Below are 6,191 nucleotides of genomic sequence, written 5' to 3'. Positions count from 1 at the left end.
TTCTGTGGTTCATCTTGCAAGGGTACAAGTGAATCTTTCTATGAGTAGAATATGAATGTTTTGACATAATAACTAAGAAAGTTACCTGAAGGCTATGTTAACCAGTTCGATGGAAGTGTCTTGGATTGTGTATGAAAACACCACACTGTACCCGCAAAGTGCATCAATGTACACAGTTACCATTCAATAAAAAAATATATAAATAAATAAAAGAGACATAAAAGAAACATAGTTGATGCGTTTGTTTGCCATCCCAGACTGGCCTTCGCAGGTGGATTAGGCGGGGTCTGGAGGCATCTCCTCCAAACAGGTCTGCCAAAGACTCTAGCTCCAGCCACACCACTGGCACCAAGGGCAGCTGCCTAGGGGGGCATGTTTTGAAGGAAATCTCTTTCAACAGGACAGAAAATTTTTGGCCAGTTTGTTAAAAACATACTAAAACACGACCTTCCAGATGTCCTTGCACCCTTATATCACACACATGTGCATACACAGTCACTGGCTTTTTGAGCTGCTACAGAGCAGGTCACTGTGCACCGGCTTTGCCCAGGCCTGGTGTCACTCACCAAGGCAACAGCAGTGAGGGCACAGTGTGGGCTCTCCAGGCCCCAGGTTCGCTATCCAGACTCGCTGTCCTGGCTGCCCCGTTCCTTTGAACCTCAGGATGAAAATGGAAGGCAGGCACCCAATGGGCAGGGCTCGGAGATGAGGACTGGGCTGAGTGCCTGTGAAAGGGCCACTTCAACCCCCCCTCCATGCAGCCATTGTTGGTTCTGAAGGAAGGGGGCTGCTTTGAGGCTCTGAATGATCTCCAGTGCGGCACTAATGGATGTGCATTAGCGACGTCCTCTCCGGCTACCACGTCACTCTCTCTACCTCAACCCCTCCGGCTGGAGAACTCTGCCTTCTTCAGGAAAAGCCACAGTCAGTCATGCCTGAGGCCCAACAAAGGCACTTCCGCCACAGAAGGACCATTATGATCCCCACTGAGTCAGAACAGTGGCTGCTGCCACCTGTGCTCCGTCTGGAAAACCAGGGGTGGCAGGATGTCATCTAGGAGGGCCTGGTGCGTCTGTAATGTCCATAATATCTTTGGCCAAGACCCCATCTCCAGAAGTTCACCCGATTGCACAGAAACAACCCCTCAATTTGGAAAAGGGATTGAATAAGAGCGTGGTTCTGGAAGAACATCCCGGGCTCCGCTTGGCAATGCACCCGCACAAGCTTAGGACAAAAGGACCTGACATTTCTAACATAGGGCTGTGTATAGGCCTGTGCACTGGGGGGTTGCCTTGAGGCAGGCCCCGTGTGGAGGAGCAGATGCCAGGCTCTCTGAGCAGGGCCAGCCACCCTCAGCTGCCCAGAGCCCGCAGGTGGCTGCCTACAGTGGGAGTGATTGGATTAGTGGGGCCAGGTGTTGACTAATTGGCTTCCTCTGGGACTTAGAATGGGGAGAACAGAGAATAGGCTGTCCCATGTGGGGAGACTTGAACAGATATTCAGAGAAGAACAGGATGTGAGAAGTGCCCAAAGGACACAGGGACAGGGCTTGGCTCCTCTGCTCGGAGGGCTCTGCTGTGCCCACTGGGTTCACATGCAAGACCAGTGTCCTATCTCAGAGCTCAGTTTAGATCTGAGCTTAAATCACAGAATGCCAGCCTGGAAGGAGAGCTAGGGCTTGGACCAAGGCGGCCTCATCCCCCTCCATGGCATCTTCCTCCACTCTAGACTCTGCATTGGACCCTCCGGGGGCTGGAAACCAACCCCAGGGCCTCACTGGCCCTTCCCCACTTCTGCTCCGCAGCACCCAGACAGTCCAGACGGCTGGCCCACGCTGCTGTACTAAAGCGCACATTAGCGAATAAAAGCAGTCTCAAGGGTCTCTTCACGAGGCCCCTCTGGCTGTAATAAAGCAAATTAAAACCTCCTTCAAAGGTCAATTGAAATCTCTTTCATCCTGGTTCTCTGCACAAATTGATTCTTGTTTGCCCTTGGGGTCAAACTAATGCCGAGGAAGTGGCCCAGCTGCTGCTGAGTGGGAGAAGCTCAGAGAAAGGGCTGCAGGTGGGCAGCTACTGCAGGGCTGAAGGGGTCAGAAGGACCCCCCTCCATTCCCTGGGCCATCTGGGGTACCGGGGACCCTTTCCTCTGCTGTACTGTAGGGTTTAGGGCCCTTTTCTGTAGACCAGCTCCGTATCTGCCACCAAACCCCAGGAGGCCCCCCTCAGAGGAATCCTTAATTGGGTTCCTACCATCACTTGTGAGGGCCAAGGGAAAACCTCCTTTCCACTTCTGAAGGTTCACTGACAATGAATGATAATAGATTAATAGGAGAAAAAGGCATACAGATTTTTAAAATGTACATAGCATGAGAAATGGCCAGAGAAAGACTGCCCAACTAATGAGGTCCAGATGCTTAAGACTTTATTTTGGGGGGGGAGGAAGGGGGAAAGGCAAAAAAAAAAAAAAAGACTTTATTTTTATTTTTTTAGAGATGGGGGCCTTGCTATGTTGCCCAGGCTGGTCTTGAACACTAGGCTTCAAGTGTGAGCCTCTTGCCTCAGCCTCTCATAGTGCTGGGATTACAGATGTGAGCCACCTGCACCTGGCCTGAGATGCTTATCTACCCTTCTTCAAGGGGAAAGGGAGATGGGAGAGCTAAAGGAAGTGATTTTCAGGGGGCAATAAGCCCAAAGAACAAAGGCCTAGGCTCGGCGCCTGTGGCTCAAGCGGCTAAGGCTCCAGCCACATACACCTAAGGTGGCGGTTCGAATCCCCAGCCCCGGCCGGCCAAACAACAATGATGGCTGCAACCAAAAAATGGCCAGGCGTTGTGGTGGGCGCCTGTAGTCCCAGCTACTTGGGAGGCTGAGGCAGGAGACTCGCTTGAGCCCAGGAGTTGGAGGTTGCTGTGAGCATGATGCCATGGCACTTTACCCAGGGGGATAGTTTGAGGCTCTGTCTCAAAAAAAAAAAAAAGAACAAAGGCCTAGGCAGAATTCCCTGAAAGAAGTAGTGTGAGGTGGGGGACAGAAAGTCTGTGAGAATAAAGCTTGTGTTATTATGCAGATGAGCCCACGGGTAATTTCTGGGAGCTGCCCCCAGGAGCATAAGTGGACGTCCTCCAGACAGGTGCTGACTCCTGATGCCTTCTCTCTAGGTACCCAGTCCTTTTTTCTTGGTTATTTGGTGCGATTACTGGGAGGGGGCCTAAGACTACCAAATTTCTTTTGGAAAGATGTTTTCTTAGGTAAGGAAATTTCAGAGTTCTCTTGCTGCTTCAGGAAAGAGGATGAGAGAGAGAGAGGAGAGAAACTGTGGAAGACCAGGCAGACTTTGAAGCTTATTCCCCAAAGGAACTAAAGCTGCTTCTTTGGTCCCATGTTTTGGGGCATCATTTTCTGAGCCTCAGCACAGTCTTAACAGTAGTTAGGATTTCTTAAATGTTCTTGTGAGTCTTGAATGGGCGCACAAAAGGGCAGGGGCTGGGCCATTTCTCATTCAGACACGATGAAAGGAAGGGGTGCTGGGCACAGCAGCTCACACCTATTCACCCAGTGCTTTGGGAGGCAGGAGGATTGTTTGAAGCCAGGAGTCCTAGACCAGCCTGGATGACATAGTGAGACCCCGATAGTCCCAGCTACTCAAGAGGCTGACACAGGAGCATCACCTGAGTTCAGGAGTTTGAGGCTGCAGTGAGCTATGATGGCACCACAGCACTCCAGCCTGGGCAACAGAGTGAGAATTTATCTCTAAAAAAAATAATAAAAATATAAAAAATAGAAAGGGACAGGGGAGACCTCTTTCCTGTTTAGGCTCACAAATCTCACAGAGGAGGTCTGGAGAAGGTTTTAGAGAATCATGAGCTTCTACACACTGAGGCTTAAAAGGAGCTCCCTTCCTCATTGACTTCTCCTCCCCTGGCTTTGCAAATATTTCCTGAGCAGCAACTCGCTACCATGCACCTTGCCAGGAACTTCCACACACCGGTTATGGAAGCTGTGTCCTTGCAGCCAGGGGAGCCACAGGCTCCTCTGGCCCCAAACAGCAGGAATAAAGGGCTCCCTCTGACTGAGGCCCTGGCTGGGCCCAAGGAACCCTGGGAAGGGCCAGGTGCCCTCATGAGACAGGCTGGCAAGCACCCCCAGCTTATCCACAGAAACTATGGAAAGTGAGTGGAGAAGCACAGAGCTGGGATACTGTGCTCTGACCCTGAAGAGCTTGAGCTGGTGCTTGTTCCAGCTCAGTCCTCTGTCCACCAAACCCAGACAGAAGGAGCCTCATCCCCAAGTCTTCGCCAATGAAATTATAACAGAGGGGTCTGAAAAAGGGCAAAATATTTTGAGTTGTCTCTTTAAAACCCCTTACCCTTCCTGCCAAGGTGTGTAACAAGAGGGGCAGAGACCTGTTCTTTGTTTTTTAGTATCTTAAACCACAAGAGATGACTCAACAGAATTATCCAGAGGTTACAATTGTCTTCACCAGAGATGCTATAGTTAAACAATAGCCCGAAGCTGAAAACTCCCTTTAAAAACTCTGTATTTCTGCTTAAAGGGGCAATGATGGTTCTTTAAGACAAGAGGCTACTATCCTCCTCATTTGCCAGCAAATTAATAGACTTCTCTTTCCTTTTCCTCAAACCACTTGTCCTCATTTGGGTGACAAGTACAGAATTTGTCATTATCAAAATGCCCCCCATTGCCTAGGCCAAGAGCAAGGCCACTGTCCTCAGCCCTCCTCACTGCACTCCCTGGTTTGGGCTCTCTGCCACCCACCCCTGTTGTTTTTCTTCTGACCTTTTGGCTTCCCCAGAAGGCCACTCTTGCACCTGCCTTTGTAACGCACTCACACCCTGGTGACATCTCATTTCCAATTAAATCCTCAAAGGTGAAAAGCCGGGATGATGAGAGCAGCCCTGGCCCTGCACCTGCAGCCACCTGGCATGATCGAGGCCAGGTGTAGATGCATCACCCTGGCTCTAGGAAGCAGCACTCTCAGGGTCTCCAAATGAATTCATCAGCTACCCTTTCCAAAAGATCCTGCGTCTGCTCCTGTCTTTCCTCCTTCCCTCCCTTTCTCCCTCTTTTCCTTCCTCCTTTCTCACCAGCACTTCCACAATATTAAGGATAAGGGCAGGTACTTGTGCAAGTTAACAGGGGCCCAGGCTGTGTTAAGAGGTCTGCATGGACCACATTAAATCCACATGACAGGCAGTGATCGAGCTGGGGTACAAAAATGAAAAGAAGCTTTGGAATCTCTGAAATACTTGTTAATGGAAAAGAGCCCAAACCCTGTATAAGAGCTTTATTCTGAGCCAAGTAGGAATGGCTATGGACTGAAATCACGCCCAAGAAGCCTTGAGCAAATGGTCTCATTGTGGTTGGGCCAAAGATTGGTCTTATACATTTCAGGGAGACAGGAATTCATATATAAAGTCATAAAAATCAATACATGGAAGCCACATGTTGGTTTAGCCCCCAAAGGTGGAGGCTTATACGTTATAGGTAGGTTTAAAGATTCTTGGATTTGCCATTGGTTAAAGAAATGCTGGCGAGAGTGTCCAACATTTTTTCTTGTCCACTGTGCATTGGAAGAGGGTTGTCTTGGGCCACACCCTAAATACACAAACACTAATGAAAGCTGACGAGCAAAAAACAGGCCTGTGCATAATTTTCGTGATATGCAACATAGACCTTTAAGCAAAATAGTCCTTAAATATCACCACGGGGCTGCAGCTTAGACATCTCTGGAAGGCTTGGAATGTTTTCAGTTTTTAATAAGTTAAGAAGGTCTGTTAATCAGAGACAAATCACTGGACATACACTCAGGTTAAGTGATTGGTTAAGTAAATTGAGGACCTATAGGTGTGGTTTAAGCTTTCTCTTGCAGAGCTTTAGGCCTGTTAAAGAGTTACAAAGGATGTCGTCAAGGGGAGCCGGCATGAAGAGGCAGATCGTACTTCTCGTAGTAGTCAGGGACTCAGCCTTAGGATATTTGGGGGATCCCCTTGGCCAAGAGGGGTTCCATTCAGTCTGCTAAGGGGCTTAAGATTTTTAGTTTACATAGCTAATAAAACCCATAGAATGTAAAAGGTGAGAAATAAAAAAGTAGAAATTTTAGAAATAGAAAAAAGAATACATACAGCAAAGGAACCAACTAAACCAAAATAAATTCTTTTTTTTTTTTTTTTT

Source organism: Otolemur garnettii, unplaced genomic scaffold (assembly GCF_000181295.1).
Source record: "Otolemur garnettii isolate 467f Iridium unplaced genomic scaffold, OtoGar3 scaffold00022, whole genome shotgun sequence".
NCBI classification, from domain to species: domain Eukaryota; kingdom Metazoa; phylum Chordata; class Mammalia; order Primates; family Galagidae; genus Otolemur; species Otolemur garnettii.
This window is presented reverse-complemented; position numbering follows the sequence as displayed.